The following is a 20,244-nucleotide window of genomic DNA, read 5'->3' as shown; positions in this document are numbered from 1 at the left end:
TTTTATTTAATTTGTCAGACGAAGACACGATCGACTGTATTTTATTATTCCAATTTGATATGAAGAATAGTAAAATAGCAATTATGCACACGACCTATAAGGATTATAGGTGGAGGAAATGAAAGTTTTCCATCGATCGAATGGAAATTTGCGGGGAAGGTAAACGTTGTTTGAGCAACGATCATCGAACCCCTTATGGAATTAACGAAACTCCCTCGGCTGGCATGCATTTCATAGCACTCGCGGGATTCGTGCAGAAAATGGAGAGCATGGAAGACTATGCGCCGTTTCATGGAATACGCGATCGTTCCACGGAAAATTCGCGGTGTGCAGATCAAACGGCTCTGTTGGAAGTTGAAAAACGAACGGGAAAGGGGAGACCGTGAGCCAATGACAGGAAAGGTATTCCCGTTGAAATATCCTGAAACCCAAGCGATTATTTTTGCGTCGACTATGCTTTATGAAACGAGAAAATCTGGAAAATATTGTAATATACATAGGGTGTCCCAAAATTCACGCGGAAATTAATTTTAATAGACAACATAAATTTTTAATTAAAAATTGTAAATATTGCTTAAAAATAAAAACGCGTTGTTCTTTCACGTAGGACTCCATTTTTAATAACCCTGAACTGTCAGCTGTCACACAGTCCTTTCCTTTTCGCTGACAATACTTTAATAGCGCGAAATTCAAATCTTGCGTGAATTTTAGGACATCCCTTATAATAAAATATTTCCAATCGTAAACAGGAATTCGCATAAACGACGATGCAATTTTATTACCAAATTAAATCTCCAGAGCTCTGTGTTTGTACAGAGGAATATTGGAGATATTCCGAAAGAATAATTAATAAGAAAGGAACGAATGAAACGATATCAAAAATTCGAGAAAATGAAAATAAAAGATTCGAATGGAGGAAGAAAATATTAATTTTCGAATACGAAAGCACGCGTCGCGAGCAAACAGGGATCGTGTTTAATCGAAAGGACAAGTACGCGTGACAAATATTTATTCTGATTTCGAAATGGCGCCCATGCGTTCGACGCACGAAATAATTGAATACGAGAGGGAAATTGACGGCAGAAATGAAATTCATTGCTTCTCGTTTGCATATAAAAGTTTCACGTGCTGAAATGCACGAATAGGAGGGGCTGAGAAAAGTGTGCGCTCGCTTTTGAATTTTTTAATCCTACGTTTTTCGAATATTTAACGAATGGAACTTAATAAGACGGTAAAGAAAGTATAGACGACGGAGAAAACGCTATGCGAATCGTTTAATTATCTGTCAAATATTTCGAATATTTTTTTCCCCCGTATTTTGAAAAGATTTCTCGAGAGATGTTACACGTACACCGAAATCGGGAATCGTTTCGCGAAGTAGCCACCATAATTACGCGTTCCAGGGAAAAATCAAGGAAAATTTGTTGCCAGCTGGAAAAATCGAGGAAAACACGAGCGAAGAAAGAGTAAACGATTCGAGACAAAATTCTGGTGGAAATCGCGATTAAATGGCCGAATCGTTTGCTCTTTGTCCGTCCCTGAACTACGAAACGAAGGGTCCCATTTGCGTATTTTATGCCAGGCTGAGACAGCATCGCTTTCGAATGCTGCGCTTTTTCCTGGCAACTTTCTGCTTCGAAAGTTGCCACAGAGATCGGGAAATTTTCGTGGTAATGCTGCCGGAAGAGAGAATAGGGAATGAGCGGAAGTAAACGAATGCTGCGTTCGTCCGCTCTTCGAAAGCCGGTTTGTTGCTGCGAGAATGAAACTTCGTCGATAAAAATGGCGAGAAACAATTTCGCGAGAATAAATGGCAATTAACGAAGGAAAACAAAATTTAATTTAACCAAACGCGATAATACCGAATGATATAACGCGGATGATAAAATTCGCGGGAAGCGAATTAAGATATCAAGATATTCGAATCTCGACGCGAAAATATTTGCACGAGTTAATAGATATTATTTAAAAAATATATGAAAATCGGTGGAACTGGGTGAATAACAATCGAGATATGGAGACGTGGAACGAAATATCGGAGTAATCCATTCTCATGCAAATTACGTAGCGAAATATCGAGCTGGGCCCATTAACGCGATATTACTTACTCGTGCAAAAATAATAACACGCGAAATAAATTTCGTAGATTTAATATTCGAAACACCAGTCGAAAATTGAGATCGAAATTTGTAAATGCGATGAACGTAAATTTATTCCGAGCTATTTAATGATCTTCACGCTGCATTGCGTCAGGTATGAAAATATAACTGTTCGTTCAGAGCGGGGAAATTTTCGCGAAACTGCATTTGCCATATCCGAGACAGAACGCGGGGCGACCTGCGGGACCGGAAGTGCTGGGAAAAGAGCGGGAACGGGAAAGCCGATAGTGTTCGGAATTTTTCTGCTTCGATAATCGCGAAAGCGGATTTCACGTTGCCATACGCTTTGCGTTTTTAAAGAGTGGAATAAAAATTTCATTGCCTCGTGGCTGGAAGCCTCGGAAACGAGAGGATGGTGACGAGGGGTGAGGCGAGAGACGAGGGAAATAAAGATCACGTATCTGAGAGAACGAGTTCCCTTTTATAAAACGTCATAGATCACCTTTATTGTTGTTCTATGTAACACGTGTCGCTGGTTTTACAAAATCAGGAATCTCGTACGTCGTACATGTACATATGTATAACTTTACATATTTTATATAGTTTCCCTCTCTTTTCTATCGTTTTTTCCCCTTTTTTCGCTTCACGCTTGCGTCAACATGTATACGTATTCTATGTAACGAATATTTCCTCTGGTTACCTGGACCGAGCGATCGGTCGTGCTCTCGCTCGAAGATACCCAATCGCGGGGAAAAAGGAAGAAATGAAATTTCTAGTCGCTATAGGGAATCACGAGCACTCGCATCGTCGTGGAAAAATGTCTGAGAGAACGAAAATCGATCTAAGAATATGGCACGCGAAGATAACACGGATTGTAGAGAAGTTTAGATAGACACCGAGTTGCTGTAAATTCGTGGAAAATTATTCGACACTCGGAAATTATCGGATCTTCTACACTGATACTCATCTTTGTTCATCCATCGGTTAATTTTAAGGATTTCGAAATATACATTCAAAATCAAAACTCAAAATCGATGACGTTCGACCAGATTATTTGATCATGTTGATTGTTGATAAAATTTAGTTGTTTTTAAAATTAATTAGTCAAAGCTGGTATCGATTATTGACTAAAGACTTAAAGCTAATTGTAGCTAGTGGAAACTTGTTTTAACTAATTTTAACCGATTTCGGGTTATTATTGTATGTATATCTCTTTGGGGCACGTTGGGATTAACCCTTTGCATTCGAGAAATGCAAACTGCATTTCAGTCACCATTTGATAAAATTTCGAAGATTTATATTAATTAATATGTCAAATTTAAAATAACGTAACAGTGTACGAGGTATCGAAATTAAATACTTGTTAATTATTATACAATTTCTTATTTAATGCTCAAAATAATATCGTCAGCTTTGTAGCAGAAAATTTTTGAACTCCTACTCTTCTTTAGTCAAGAAATGGTCGAGTGCAAAGGATTAAGTGTCCCACCTTTTTGATGCACTATAATGCACGGTAGGACATTTTGAAAAATTGCCATAACTGCATGCATATAGTTTTATATTTCTTCTTATTAAGGTAAAGCAATTGATAATACCTTCGACAAATGTTATAAACGTATTCGCTTGTGTTGGCAACATTCAACATGCCAGCACATGTTCATGAATTGTCGCAAGTGGAAGGTTTATTGCAACAATCTTGTTTTATGTGAAAAATCGTAAAAGTAAATTAATTTTTATAAAAATTCGTTCTATATAAATTTTGTTTCATTTAAAACGCAATAAAATTTCTATTTTATTATCTGAAATCCTGTGCCGCAAAGAGATATATAATGCATCGTAACGCAGGAAGTGCTTATTCATAGAGAACAAAGTAATCTTCAGGTAGTAAATTATTCGAGTTTAATGGATGTTCATTCTCAATCGAAGATACAATTTGAAGTAAATTTCTTCCAATTCGTCGTAAAATATTTCAGAAAATCCACGCCAATGGGAAGGGAATAAATGAATTTAAAAGGTCCCAATGATTACAGGTCGTTCTTCCATATCCGGTCCTTTCCCTCCTTTTTCCCTTTCCCAGCGTTCCATGCAAATTTCAACGTCTGCTTCCACGTCCGTTCCTTTTTTCACATGTAAATCTGCCCCACTGTTTCGTGGAAATATTTCCATAAAAACGAGCCTTTTGTCGCGTGGTCGAAATGCCTCGTTGCATGGGACAGAACGAGTAGGAACCGTATTCGCCCTTTGTTTCCCATAAAACAGCGAGTCCTCTGTCGCGAATGAGCGGAATCGTGTCACAAAGGGACTTCGATCCCGGCGAAAAAAGGAGCGCGCGAAATACCCCAATCGCGAATACCTCTTCTCCACTTTCGCCAACTTTCAGCAACGCTATCTCCTCCGGTTTCCCCGTACACATTTGCAGCATTCTGTACATTAGCAAAATACAATTCCCGGTGGATGCAAATTCCCTCAACGACCGCCTAATTCAACGAAAATCTTTCGATCCTCGAACCGTCTCAATGCTGTATCTCCCCAGCTCCTCTTCTTCTTTATTTCCTCGCCGCGAGTACCAACAAAGTACCACTTCCACGGGATGCGAATTCCTTTAACGACCTCGCCATCTCAGCGACCAATCTGTTCTCCCGACCCTAACCCCGTCGAACTCTGCGTCCTATCAGCGTGGATCGTGACCCACCGAAGTCGTGGGCCTATTCGCAGGGTATTCGCAGCGATGCAAACCTGTTCGCCACGCTTTCGCCGGCGTTTATACGAGGGTTAGAGAGAGGGAATGATAACGCTGGAAGCGCGATGTGATCGATGCGACGCGGGTCACGGGAATCGCACAATGCTCGTTATTGAGCCATCTAACCGCGTTGCTCGCGCACCATCGTCGTGAATCGGCCCAGTGCAAACACACGGACCTGCGGCCGGAAAACAATATCCCTCCATCGAAACGCTAATAACGAATGCTCCGTTTCGTATCGCGGATGAGGGTGCAGGGAATACTTTATGGCGGTGTAGCGTGTCGCGTTTGCCGTGGGTGTTTGGTCATCGCGGCTGTCTGTCCGGCTAATGCGATGGGCAGCCGAGTGGGTGGAGTGTCGATGGATGGTGGTCAAAGAAACGAAAGCAGGGGAAGGCTGCGGCGATTCGATTGGAAACAGATGGAAGCCGGTGTTTCGAACACGGGCTGGGCATTTGAATGGGAAATGAGGAACCCCGCGTGACACTGGGTAATGTTGTTCTTCGACTGGTGACGTGGGTCACGTCCAGTGTAAATATCGGTCACGCGTGTCAAATTGTCAAAGCACGATTGAAATTAAAAATACCGAACGGAAGATATTTTTGTATATCTTCCAACCCCTTGCGCTACGATTTAATTACAAAGAATTACAAAGGGCAGTGGATTGGAGGTTTGTTCAATTCTGTGTAGCCATTTTATATTTATTCCGTCGAGCGAAAATGTGGTAGATATAGCGCGAATAACTCGCATTGTATTTAAATATTTTGAAAGAAAGGGTTCGGTTTGATTAGAATACGTTTACCCCGAGAATATTTTGCCAGAGTGCATCCCGGTACTCGGGCTTTTGATCTATAATTGATTTTGCGAGAAACAGGACGCGCAGCGATGAAACTAGGTGAAAAATTGATTAAACTGGTTACCCGTACGACCCGCCTGCTTTCATGTTTCACTTTTATTCCTATAGCCCGCTGGCTGTCTCAATTATCATTCCCGTGTAGGTCACTGTGGAGAACGAATTAATAAATCGACATATTATCAGAGCTAAATCCAATAAGATCACGTGTGATCGTGAATACGTAAACGTAAATGACACAATGAATCGGGACCTTTTCAATCGTGAATTTTCCAAGACAGTGTCAAATGACAACGATCAAGGCGCAGAAGAAAGTTAGACCTCTGCAGACAGGGGTGGCTGGTCCGAAGAATGAGAGTGCACACGTATGATCGTGAATATATAAACATACATGACAAAATGAATCGGGACTTTTTCAATCATAAATATTTCCAAAACACTGTCAAATGACAACGGTCAGGGTGTAAAGGATAGTTAGGCTCCTGCAGACAGGGCTGGCTGGTTCAAAGAACGAGAGTGCTCACGTATGATCGTGAATACGTAAACGAAAATGACACAATGAATCGGGACTTTTCCAATCGCGAATTTCCCAAGACACTGTCAGATGACAACTGTCAGGGCGCAGAGGAAAGTTAGGTCTCTGCAGACAGGGGCAACTAGTTCAAAGAACGAGAGTACTCGCATATGATCGTGAATACGTAAATGTAAATGACACAATGAATCGGAACCTTGTCAATCACGAATATTTCCAAGACACTGTCAAATGACAACGGTTAGGGTGTAAAGGAAAGTTAGGCCTCTGCAAACAGAGCTGGCTGGTTCGAAGAACGAGGATGCTCACGTATGATCGTGAATACGTAAATGTAAATGACACAATGAATCGGAACCTTGTCAATCACGAATATTTCCAAGACACTGTCAAATGACAACGGTCAGGGTGTAAAGGAAAGTTAGGCCTCTGCAGACAGGGGCGGCTGGTTCAAAGGACGTGAGTGCTCGCGAGACGAAGAGAGCCTGCGGTAAAATAGCCGGGAAAATTAGAAAAGCCGCAACAAGGCGCAGTGATCCGGGTTCCTTAATGACAAAGCTGCTCGGCCGTATCGTTTCTGAGATTGTTCGTTCATCTAGCCCCTCGCCCGCTACGCCCGGCCCTATCTCCGTTTCCCTCTCGGCATCTGTAATCTGGGTTACTCTACAATTAAGGTCAGGACGGTGGAGCAGCGCTGGAAATAAGACAGCGCCGGAACAGAGATTGCGCTCGACGATGAAACCATGCACCGGCGTGCATACGCGCGAGCGTCCCGATCTCCAAGATCCCGATGCACCCGACAGCGATGAAATGATCTATCGGTTGAACCGTGCACGGAACGTCTCGCCGACTCTGTCCAGACTAACTGGCTCCGAGAATTCTAGCGATAAGAGCCCATGTTGTGTACGCGGAGAGAGGTCCGAGCTTGGAAAGCTGATTTCAACGATGCACCTATCGAAATTGGTTCCTAGTTTCGGGGCTTTTATTTTTAATATAAGATATTAGGATTCGAGTGGTGACTAGTATTTTCGTGGCACTAGTGGCGATGCGAGGTCGAATTGACTCGATATCGATGGTGGTGAAGCGATGTCGAATTGACTGCCTACCGATAGTGGTGACTTGACGTCGAATTGATTGCCTATCGATAGTGGTATTTGGATATCGAATTGACTACCTATCTATAGTGATGACTCGACGTCCAATCGACTCTCTATCGATAGTGGTATCTTGATATTAAATTGACTCCCTACCGATAGTGGTGACTCAACGTTGAATTGACTCCCTATTGAAAATGGTGACTCGATGTTGAATTGATTCCCTACTGATAGTGGTGACTCGACGGTGAATTAATTCTCTATTGATAGTGGTGACTCGACGTCGAATCGACTCTCTATCTATAGTCATACCTTGATATTAAACTGACTCCCTATCAATAGTGGTGACTCGACATGGCATTGACTCCCTATCTATAGTGATGACTAGAAATCGAATCGACTCCCTATCGACAGTGGTACCTAGATATTGAATTGACGTATCCTTAGATGGAGTTATATTCTACATGTATTAAGACGCTATAATTTGTTACTTGACTTCAAGTCACCACTATTGATGCAGAGTCAATTTGACTTCAAATCACCACCATTGATACGGAGTCAATCCGACGTACTTATTGTACATCACCACTACTTGTCAACTTAACTCATGTCACCACTGTGAGATTAAACCGAATAAATTAACAAGTTAATCCGTTCAGCTTCGAGCTGACAATTGTCACAAAGATATTTGAAACAAACGAGGAATTTGCATTTGATATATTGCTCGACGGCCACGCGAGTACCTCGTATTCCATATTCGGTACATCTACGACACGTGCGAGTAATCGAATAGCGCAACTTCAGTCCCGAGCAACTTCGAAGAAAGGAAACTCAGGAACTTACGCGTACCTCTCTTTGTATTCGGGTGATTTGTAAAGAATAGGAAGCCTTGTTGACGAAGAAAGAACGTTGCAAGAAAAATATAAAACGCATGGAAACATCCACGTTTCCCTAACTTTCTACTCGTATATATAAAAATTTACTAGCACGTACCGTTTCGCAAGAATAATTATTCGAATTAGGTACATAGTCCGCAATTTTCTGCCAATTTTAAATACACCTTTCGTAAATAAGGAGTCATTTCTTTCACCAAATTCTCATTTTCATCCCATCTTCGGTATTTGCACTTTCTTTCACAGTAGAGAAGAGGCATGGGACACTTGCTTTTCCAAAAAACGCACAAAATAAACGAACATACAAACTCGTGATTCCCTATACTCTCTTACTGCTCTACTTCAAACGATACAGGAGAATAGCCACTCCTTGCACATGTGGCGAAGAAACAAGAACACGGACTTGAACCCAAACTCCGGATTCCACGGAGACCCCGAATCGTAAATCAGGGACGAAAGTTTCGATGGAAATAACGTAGAAATAAAGGGTGGCGACGGGGCGCGATAAATCAGGGATTAAAAGGGTGTCGCACCTGTTCGACGCACGCGGAGGAAACCAAACCCCCATATCTCACTCTCAGGTCTCTCCTGACGTCCGTCATTTAATTTCAATCCGAGGTTCTGATTTGACTTTCATAGATATTCAGATGGTCCTGGGCCAGCGAGAGCTCGATCGATTGCAGATTTCGCGTTGCACACGGCTCTATCCATCTTCGTATACGATCTCTGTTACAAACTTGTCTCTGTAGAAATATCGATTCGCGATCTCTGGTCGATCGCGTTCGCGCGCAATAAAATGTCTCTCTCGCGATCGATAAAATTTAACAGCGCTATATTATAATATATATATATATATCGTGTATGTATATGTATATGTATATAATTAGTAGAAACGAACCCTTTGCGGTTTAGACCAGCTAAATGCCAACATCGGGCGGCTATAGAATACTCTTAACTCTCGACTGATAACATATCGTATCGCGATTTAACTTAATTTACTCTTAATTTCATTCAGCGAACTTCAAACTCCATTTTACGTCTCTCGCAGTATCCATTCTTCTCTTCCTCTTCTTTCTCCTCTTCTCGTTCCTCCTCTTCTTCTGCTAGGCTACAGCTCTGCCTAATTTACAATGGCGTGTGTCCGTAGAATTCGTGTGTCTGTGTGTATGAATATGATCGCGCGTGTGTTCGTGTGTGTGTGTGTGTGTTTCGATTACTTTAAAACGTAGCTACGTAAGTAGTTTACGGGTACAACTCCTTAAACTCCGGCTCTCGTTATTTTTCTATCGGCCATCCCGATGGCCAGGGAACAACATCCCCGACACGCGTGGTTGATAACGAGGATCGAATCGTTTTGTTATTTTTAACACGATTTTTAACGCGTCAAACACCACATCGGTCCCTAGAGACCGGCGATAGGCTTTCCGTCCAGGCCTCGCCGGTTGGTACGGCCCTGAAGGGCCCGCATGACGGCTAACTGTGGCGTAAAACCATCGAAATTTTTGATCGATCGTCACGCGATTTCGGGGTTGTTCTTCCACGATCGTCGAGGGAACGCTTACAGAACGGTTAAAAAGAACTGTTCCTCTAAGGCACCCTACGAGGGTGCACAGGGTGCGGCTGTCAGGGATTTAGCGTACAAAATTCTTAACGAAATTTCGGCTCGTTACTCGGTTAAATATCTCTAGAATCTCTTTTCTCGTTTAACGTTTTATTTATTTATTTATTTATTTTTCTTTAATTCCTAAGAGTTCCTGTCTTCTCATGCTGCTTCGATTTTTTGGTACGTTAAGCTCGTAACCACTTGTTCTCTGTATCGTTTCGCGAGTGGTCTTCACGAAGCTTGGTCAGAGCTCTCCTCCGGCGCATTACAGATATCGCGAGAAATCGTCGACAAGATCGCTTTGAAATTATCTTCGAAATTATCTCCACCCTTCTCTTCCTTCCTCTTTTAATTCGTTGGTAAGTAAAATCGTCGACGATCAGGCAGCTCGATTTTCATCGAAATCTTTTGATTGGCCGTGCCGGTTTGTCCTTTTTGATTAGAGTTGCAAGCCTGGCAGTGCCCATATATGTATAATTAATTAACACAGGGAGCAAACGTCGTTCCATCGCGATTCTCGCTTCTTGGGGCGAGTTGCATCGTCTCTGGATAATCGATAGCGAGTTTCATCGCGTGGGAACCAAGTCTGCCCCCGAAATCTTACAGTCTAACGTTATCTACGTTACTCTTAAGCTAGTTCCGATCTCTACGAGTTCGTCTCGCGGGAAAGAAACGGTTAATCCGTACGAGGTTCGAGGGTCCTCTTCGCGAGGCTGAGTATCGGTAAACGGAATGCTAATTATCGAAGCAACGTTCTCGGCTACGAAAGCTTTGGATGACGGCGACGTTTAGTGGTCGCTCGACTGTCGAAATTAGAAATCGTTCGATACGACGTCGTAGAAACGGAATTACGACGAAATTATATTATCGCGAACGGTATAAGCGTCTGGGAAGAAGCTTGAACGGATGCGAGGAAAGATAATGATCAGAAATTTCTCTGCAAGCAAGGATCAATCGTAATTATAGCATTTCTCCAGCTTTTTCGGGGGACATTCTACCGTGGAAATGCAAGTCTTAATCGCAGACGGTGTATCGATGATATTTTTAAACTGTTTCTCCTCGAGGATACGAAATTCTGTTTTACGAGTTCTCTAGATATTTATGTTGGATCGTTTTTAGGTGGATTGACTTAACCTTTTGAGTATAGTCACTAGCCACAAAAATTGAATGTATTAAAAAATTAAGACAAGTGCTACCGCTCCTCTTAGCTCTGGGGACTCCTTGAGGACTGACGTAGCACTCAACGCGTTAACAATTATTCTATCCTCTTTTATACTCAGTTTTCCTTTCTCAATCGTGCCCTTTTCCACGCAACCTCGGTGGGTCAGGTACTTCAACCACTCTGGACACATCCCTAAACATTCACTCGACTCTACCATAAATATTCTTTGCAGTCAATTCTCTTGCACACGGTCACTTTCATTCTAAGCACAGTCACTCTTGACATTCTTTTAGGGACTTATTTATTCCAACTTATATATCCTACATATATTCAAAATCTATATTAACCATTACCACAACTATCGCAATAGTTTTCAAATCTGTGAATTTTCTAATCCGTGATTAGGCTCAATTCTTCAATCGAAATATATCGTACATACTCTGTGCTCGTATAATCAAAATTCGCGTAATAGACGATGTACTGCATACATTTTCAGGAATTGCAAGCCAGAATAACAGAGAAGCATAATTATTTTGTAATTTGCATAAACTTTTGCCGAACATCGTAAATATCATGAACATTCTTTGCAGTCGATTCTCTTGCTCGCAGTCACTTTCGTTCTAAGTCCAAACACTCTTAATATTCTTTCAGGACCGTACTCGTTCCTTTCCTGCATTTATATTCCCATTTTTCCGTATAAATATTCATTTCTATATTTTATTCCATCGAGAGAGTCTGCTCAACGGGACAATTTCAATCGAAGTGTCTAAGGTTCGTAGAATAGGGTCGCAATATTGCAGATGACGAATCGTTTGAGCATCGTAAAATTTCCTGATCCCTATCGATAAATTAATTCTTCTCCTATCGAGGAAGTTGAAGAAGAAACGAAGAATCGCGTCTGTCGATGGAGAAGATCGCAAAGCGAAATCGAGTCCTCGTCGTGGATTTATAGTTGGTCGAATGGGTTTAATTAAAGGTAGAGAACAGGATCGAAGTTTGATCCATGCGTCGTATGCAAAACAGATTCCGTGAGGCTGATTGCCCGCTCGCTGAAAAATATATTGCCGTGCAACCCGGCCAAACGTTTCCACCCTTGAGCCATGCTAGAAGATTGATTTTTAGCATTACGTTTCGACGTTAAAGAATGCGAGGGACACGGAATTAGTTCCGTTTCGCGCCTGTTCCTTCGCTATTCGTCCACGTAAGTCGTTCCTCATCCTCCCGACGCTTTTTTCACTCGATATTAGGAAATTCCGAACGTCTCCTTGGTTCCTGTAAACTCCGTGTTCCTCCAAGAAAAAGGGTTCGCGACGAACCTCTCGTTATTTGCGAAAGAGGATTTCCATATAATTCTAGCCAATTAAATATCGACACATGACGGAGTACCGAATTAATTTTATAATGGATTTGAAATTGAGAAAAATATTAAAATTTGTGGGATAATTTTAGAAATAATATCGGTAAAATAAATAACGATAAAATAAAAATAAAATAAATGAAATACGTAAAATGAATGTGATTTAAATTAATATCACTTAGATTCGAAATTATATTTTAAATATTCTTGGAATGAAAAATTCTGTAAATTGGAAAAATTATTTAACATCCCAAAATTTGTTGATTCTACGATTTATGGTTTACGGTATATGTTTATGGTGAATTTTGATCGAATTTTTGATTAGTCGATAGCTTAGTCGATTTTTATCAGATTTCGTGGGAAGCTGTGTATTTCGTGGCTTCCCCGCGAATCGATTCTGTTTTTCCCCGAATTATATCGCGATATAATGGGCATATTGCGTAATTAGAGGCAATTTGCATGGTTAACGAGTACCGCGCGGACAATCGGACCGAAAAACTGATTAATGCAGTTAGACCCATAGTAACGTAATTATGGTTCTGATAAACGATACTATGGGTGTAAATTGGCCGACGTTGACCAACCAACTAATAAACTAAACGAGCATGCGACTGTAATTAACCAATCGTAAACGCGTTCAACGAGAATCGTATTTTATGACATCGAGTACGTACGAATAGTGTTGGCGAAACGTTTAGGTTAATTTTAAACGAATTTAACGCGTTATTAACTAAACATAATGTCTCCTGTAAGTCTAATCCTGTCTATTGACCTGTCAATTATTTGGAATCGCTCTTTATCAATTTCCCTGAAGAAATAAAAATATTTCCTTCGCTTTTTAAATATTCATAGACTTCGTTTAGAGATAATTTAATTTCCCGGTTTAATTTCGCTTCTTCTTAAAAATTATAATCCACGTATTTAAGATCTTCTTATGAAATTCTCGCGAAAATGTGCTATGGACTTTTCCAGATCCTTTAATACGCGACGATGCTTTTTAGACCTTTTAATACGGAACACTATGGAAATTTTTTAACATTATCTCTCTTTGATAACTTTCATCAATTCTACTTTGCTTTTTCGTTTAATGTGCACTCTACTGGTAATTGAACAACTCGTGAAACAAAGTTCAGACACTATGTAGTCGATATCAGGGAACGGTGGAAAATCTCGCGTAAAAGAAATTTTATAAAATTCGAAGCGAACAATAATCGAATAATTTCCTATTTGTGATCGATGTTTAACGAAAATTTTTCCAACTATCGTTACCTCCACGAAGAGATATAAATTTATCAAATACCCCACAGAGAATAATATTTTCCTACGATATTTCCTGACTCGAGGTCTAAATATTCCACTGAAACTCAACGACAGAACTTTTCCATTAATCTAACGAAATCAAATTGGCCGCGTCATCGTCGAACATTTTCCGATTACGAGTGAAACGAGCTTCGAGAGACCTTCGTTTCGAATTATACGGCAGCACGTGTTCACCAGTGTAGCAGCCACGGCTATACAAATTATTTGCATGCCAGGACGAATTTCAGTGGCTCCAAAAACCTGGCCGTTGAACAGAAAGAAGCACGCGAACTCGCGAACCTAGCAGGCATAAATGTCAGCGGAGCGAAGGAGTAAGGAAGAGAAGGAAAAGGAGAACATAAAGGAGAACACGAAGGATCGTTCTATGTCGTTGCTATTAACAATTGCAGAAACCTCGCCAACGATTTTCCCGGTTGTAAAAATTAAGCTTTATGCTTCTCTTAATAAGATTCCGAGACGCGTGACGGTAATTGGAGATGAGCCGTTGGACTCCGAAAATACATCGTTACCAATCACGGTTTAGCATAAATAATCCATTAAATGACAAAATTTTTCCAAACTCTGCAATCGCTTCGCATCACAAATTTATGGAGTCTAAATGAAATTGTGAAACGTAAAACTGCAGTTATTTAAAAATTCACGAAACACAGAGGGACGAGAACGTTCGGATATCTAGTGAAATTTAATTTCAGATTTAAACTCGAGATTAATTCTTAAGCACGGCTTTTTTAATTTTACCTCAAAGTGGGAAATTAAAGAGAAATTATTCCGAGGATTTCCACGAATCACCCGCAGTCTCGATACGTAGTTTAAAGAGAATAAAACCGTCCTCGTGAACTAGATCAGCGGGTCTAACGTGATCGATGACAGACACTAGTCCAAGTTTCCCCTAGCCCGATAAACCCAGCCGAAAATCGGAAGCAGGTTTAATCGTTCTGGAAGTTCGGCTTGATTACCACGTTATCGGCCACCGATTCGTTCGATAGACGCGTTGTGCAGTTTAAGAGACTAGGATTGAGATCTCTGAGCGAAGATCCTCGAACAGTTGAAGGAATTTCGTGCAACATCCATAAATCAGTAGTACGAAAACGTATAAATCGGTGCTCAACGTTTGTGCATAAAAATTTGAATTTTCGTGTCACGTGAACTTGAAATACGAACCGAAAATAATAAAAATTAAACAAAATCCTTTAACCCTTTGTACTCGAGAGGCGCCCTTCAGCCGCTATTCGATAAAATTTCGAAGATCGATATTAATTAATAAGTCAAATTTAAGATAAGATAAGAAAATTTAAGATAATCGAAGTGTACGTGTAATTATTAATAAATAATTCTACGTGTTAATTATTACACGATTTCTTATTTACTGCTCAAATAAATATCGTCAGTTTTATAGCAGAAAATCTTTGAACTCCTATTTTTCTTTAGCCAAAAAATCGTCGAATGCAAAGGGTTGAATATTTTCTCAAAGTACGAATTGAAATTTTATTTGACAGTCGACCCACTTTCGTTGCAGACAAAATATGATAACGAAAAAATTGTACGTTATTTGAAATATTTATTAAATATTTGCGTCACTGTTAAAATGGAGTTGAAAAAGCGTTTGCTCATCTCGAAAATGTATATGAGATATTTAAATAATATTGACGAACAATATTTATAAATCGCAAATATAGAGAACAGAATTTTGTTGAATGTATATGTACCCGGTTGATGGTCAATTTGTCGAGAGAAATGTAATACGAAATTAATCACTGGGAAGCAGATTAAGGTGTTAAAGAAGATTTCTTTCTCCTCGGGAAAGTGAGACTTCGTACAGCTCGAGATTATTTCTTGCTGAAAGAAAAACAGACCGTTTTATGAGAATTTAAGGGATTGTAATGTTCTATCTCTTAAAGCGAAAAACAATGCTCCTCTTTCTTCGTCAGTTCATTATTTTACTCTAATACCATAAAAGGTATTACGTAGCTGTTTCTGGTTCTCGTTAAAATAAGCTTCTTTGGTATTTGAAATGGGGCTGCGCCCGTATTCATCCCCTTAATTTTCTCTTCTCGAATACTGCCTTACTGTATCTTTTTTCCATTCCCCGTCCATCACAAATTCCTATTCATTCGTGTAGTATTACCAAAAATTAATAATCTTGGATACTCGATTACCCATCCCCTTTCAACGCATTCAACGCATTGGAAACCATTGAAATTAAAATTAATAAATATCGTAATAGAGGCAAGTCTAGAGTAATGTAACGAAAGCTAATGAAAGACAATTTTAACACCCCGTGTTTTACGAATTAAACCATCCACGTGGTAAAATAACAAATACACCGTAGCAGAGTTACGAAATAACGAGGAATTCGTAAGGGAAAATCAAAGAAAAATTAATAAAAGGTTTAATTTTTCCTGAAATTTTTCTATATCTAAATATTTAGGAACCCTATTTTTCTATGTATAATATAATATAATAAATTTTCTATATATTTAGGAACCCTATGGAATTATGAATTTTTAAAGAGAATTTAGGGGTGCGAAAATAATATCGAAATAATATCGAGCTTGTCGCTCTTGTCACGTTCGTTAGAGGAGACTTAGTGCAGACATAATTTCAATTTCGTAATACAAATAAGGATATCCTGTTTACCAAGCATATCATGGAAACTTGCCCTCCATTCGTTTCCATGGCACAGACTCTACGTGCAAACTGCTCTGCAATTACGATCGCAAGTTCGTACGAATTTGTCGAAGCGAATACGGAATATTTTAGCTGAATTATAGCACGACTCGTGGCCTAGGTCCTCGTAGATCCGCGCGATTAATCGATACGCTTCCTCCTGCCGGCTCCTCGCGATGTCGGGTCACACCAGCTTCGCCAAGATTTCGCGAAAACCAACGTAATATATCGTCGCGTGCTGCGGGTAATTCGTTAATGTTGTATAATGGCTGTAATGGTAACAATTACAACCTGCTAGTCGCCCAGCGAACTTTACACGCGACTGCATACCTCGTAATGGCGTACTCAAGCTAATGATCGCATGGCGAAATTATCTTCTTGTTTCTCTTTCTCCTTCGTAAATCTTACACACCGGCGTGATACCGACATTTCGTATACGTCGAAGATTTAATTGCAACCATGCCGGAATTTATTTTCCCCGGCGAATTGCCATTGTCGACGAGCGTGGCGTGAAATGCGGTTTGAACGCTGAGAAATGGCAGGAAACATCCCGAGATTCTGCTCAGAAACGAAGCTTGCGGAAATACGAATTTCGGGAAAATTGGATGTTCCCTGAGAGATAAATAGACGGAGTTTTACTCAGATTTGAGGAATATTAACCGTGTTTGTGGAATAATTGGTGGATTCCTTAGACACTTCGATTTTAATATTCTATACTATTCGGAAATAAATAATTATCTGATAGATGATATTCAGAACAATTGTGAAATTATTAGCGGGTTCCATAGACACTTCGATTTAAAACCGTATCCGATTTCATATATCACCCCTATTTGGAAATAAATAATTATCCGATAAACAATATTCACAACAATTGTGAAATAATTAATGGGATACCATAAACACTTCGATTCGAAATCATATCCGATTCCATAGACCATCCCTATTCGAAAATAATTATCTGATATACAATACTTACAAGAATTGTGAAATAATTAGTGGGTTCCACAAACACTTCGATTTAAAATCGTATGCAATTCCACAGACCATTCCTATTCGAAGATAAACAATTATCTAATAAACGATATACACAATAATTGCGAAATAAATAGTGGGTACCATAGACACTTCGATTTAAAATTGTATCCGATTTCATAAACCATCCCTATTCGAAAATTTATAATTATTTGATATACAATATTTATAACAATTGTGAAATAATTAATGGTTACCATAGATACTTCGATTCGAAATCTAGACCATCCCTATTCGAAAATAAATAATTATCTGATATACAATACTCACAAGAATTGTGAAATTATTACTGGGTTCCATAGACACTTCGAATTAAAATCGTATCCGATTTCATAGACCATCCCTATTCGAAAATAAATAATTATCTGACACACGATACTCACTAAAATTGTGAAATAATTATTGGGGTACCATAGACACTTCGATTCGAAATTGTATCATGTTTCACAAATCTATCTTTCCTCGAAAATTATCTAATATATAACGAATTCTCAAATGAAACATAATACACAAGTATCGAATAAACCTCAAGCTACTCGTATTACTGTAATCATTGTAAATGCAACTATAAATGCATATTCCAAAGAAAAAGGAGTCAGACACTGAATCTACCCCTTGTACTCCATACAAATGACTCGAAAATCACTATTTTTCGTCTCACGAACCTTTCTTGATTATAAACTGTAAAAACAGTGATATCTCCAAGTGGACATCACCCTGAGTGACAGGGGCGAACGGAATATAAAGCGACTGCCGGTAGTCCTGGAGGATCCACGTGATCCTCCTCGGATTCTCATCGGCAGTAAAAGAAGGTTCGAGGAAAATTATTACGAAAGTTATAATTCCTCTACCTTCGAAAAAATCTCGAGATGAAACTGGCGGAATTTCGAACGAACCGGAGTCGCAAGAACGCGCGTGCACACGCGTTCGCGAGGACTGCATTAAAAGTTGAAATTGCTCCGCTATCTGCGAATTTAGTCGCAAACAGCGGCGGCAGAATGGAAGTTGAAAAAATTTGCCTTCGCGATGAATCGGTCCGCGGTTCCGAGTAAACGAATTTAAATATCCTCGAGGAGGAACAGGCTCGAGGGAAGCAATTTCTGTCCTCGCTCGCACCCTTTTCCTTCATTGTTCCGCTTCGATACTCAAAGATATCGAGAACGAGGACGACGCCTGCTTGCCGTTCGTTTCGCGACTTACCGCCTCGGCCCTTCGATTTCTCATTTTTGCCTTTCCCCGGAATAACGACCTCCCGATGGCAGGAAAATAAATTGGCTGTCGGGAGGCCTACGCTCGCGACGATCGATTAACTTTTGCCCCATTTTTCTCGGCCACCTTCAACCCCGACGTCTTGGATTCGCCATCGACACGGACTTGCCAGTTAAAACGAATTCTCTGGTATCCACTTTAACGGGTTTAAGGGTTCCCGCTCGCTTCGGGGGAGGTTCTAGTGGCTGCTCGATTCGGCGGAGGTTTCGTTCGGGAATTGGGAATTGTGCGCAAGATTTGATGTTATCGTAAGAATAAAGATAAGAATATGTGGAGAATTTTTAGGCGTGGAATTTATGCTTCCGTTTTGTCTGCTTTTGACGCATTAAGGGTTGAGCTTGGAGATACGGGGAGGTTTAAATTGCAAATTGAATTGCTTATTTTGGATCATAATGTGGGATGAAATTATTTTACGAAATCTTGCACTTACGCAGCTTTGGGAAATAATAGACCAAGAGTCAATCGACTTTAGAAAACAGGGATTTGCTAGGATACAGAAATCGCGCATAAATGTGAAATAATCATCACTATCACGAGGTACAGCAAATAAAAAATAAAAAATTAAGAATCTATAAATTTCTCATAATTTTTCACCGCGTAATTTGTGAAGAAAAGTCGACGAAAAAATAATATAAGGGCAGAAAAATGTACTTTCGAAACTCGTCAATTTTTATTCAATCATTAACACCCAACAAAGCCTATGCCTTTAAAACACTTGATGAAATCCTATAATTATGCAATTTTGAGATATAATCAAATTTCAATCGAATTTAAAAAATGGGGATTTACTTAGATACAGAAATTGCAAGAAATGTGAAATAATTATTATCACGTAGTACAGTAAATAAAGAATAAAAAATTGAACATGGATAAATTTCCCATTATTTTTCACTGCACAATTTGTGAAGGAAAAACAAAGAAAAATGGTAAAAAGGCAGAGTAATGTACTTTTGAATCTCGTCAATTTTCACCCAGCTATTAATTCTTGATGAAGCCTGAATCTTTAAATCACTTGACGAAATCCTACACTTACGCAATTTTGAGATATAATAGGACAAATTTCCACTGAATTTAAAAAATAGGGATTTTCTGGGATATACAAATCACGAAAAACAGGAAATCATTACCATCGAGTAATACGTTAAATGAAAAAGAAGAAATTGGACATCGATATATTATTTATAATTTTTCACCGCACAATTTGTGAAGAAAAGACAGAGAAAAAATAATATAGATTCAGAGAAAAGTACTATGAATCAGCTCGTCAATTTTTATTCAGGCGACAAAACCTGAATCTTCGATCCTTGCTCATTCTAATCCACGTATCAGAAATATTTTACACCGCGTTCTGCATCGCATGAACGTTCGGTAAACTACCGGTTATCTTCGTCTTTACTGCACTTCATTGGATCAACGAAGTTTCCTCTCAGCGAAGTCGAAGTATCGGCTCGATTATCGGTTCACCTCGCCTCGTTTCCACGCGAAACTTCGCGAAGACAAACCGCGCCTTCGGCAAACACCGTACACCGAACTTTCGACTTTGACGTTCATACGTGGGCGGCTTAAAATGACCAAAGTCCCGTCACGAATGCGTAACCATTTTCCTACACGCGCCCCGACGTT

At 39.8% G+C, this 20,244-nt stretch overlaps 1 protein-coding gene across 1 annotated transcript in view; it reads right to left on the bottom strand.

The window, feature by feature from the left end:
• Positions 1-10,085: 10,085 nt before the first annotated feature.
• Positions 10,086-20,244, bottom strand: part of Teh1 (tipE homolog 1 phospholipid transfer protein) — a 93,573-nt gene continuing 83,414 nt past the window's right edge. The window contains exon 4 of the mRNA XM_017902155.1: positions 10,086-10,264. The gene's annotated coding sequence lies outside the window, so the exon portion shown is untranslated. The remainder of the gene's footprint in view (positions 10,265-20,244) is intronic.

The sequence above is a fragment of the Eufriesea mexicana genome, unplaced genomic scaffold (genome assembly GCF_001483705.2).
Source record: "Eufriesea mexicana isolate 0111107269 unplaced genomic scaffold, ASM148370v2 scaffold1791, whole genome shotgun sequence".
Taxonomy (NCBI): domain Eukaryota; kingdom Metazoa; phylum Arthropoda; class Insecta; order Hymenoptera; family Apidae; genus Eufriesea; species Eufriesea mexicana.
The sequence above is the reverse complement of the archived record's forward strand: the minus strand, read 5'-3'. Positions and strand labels throughout refer to the sequence as shown.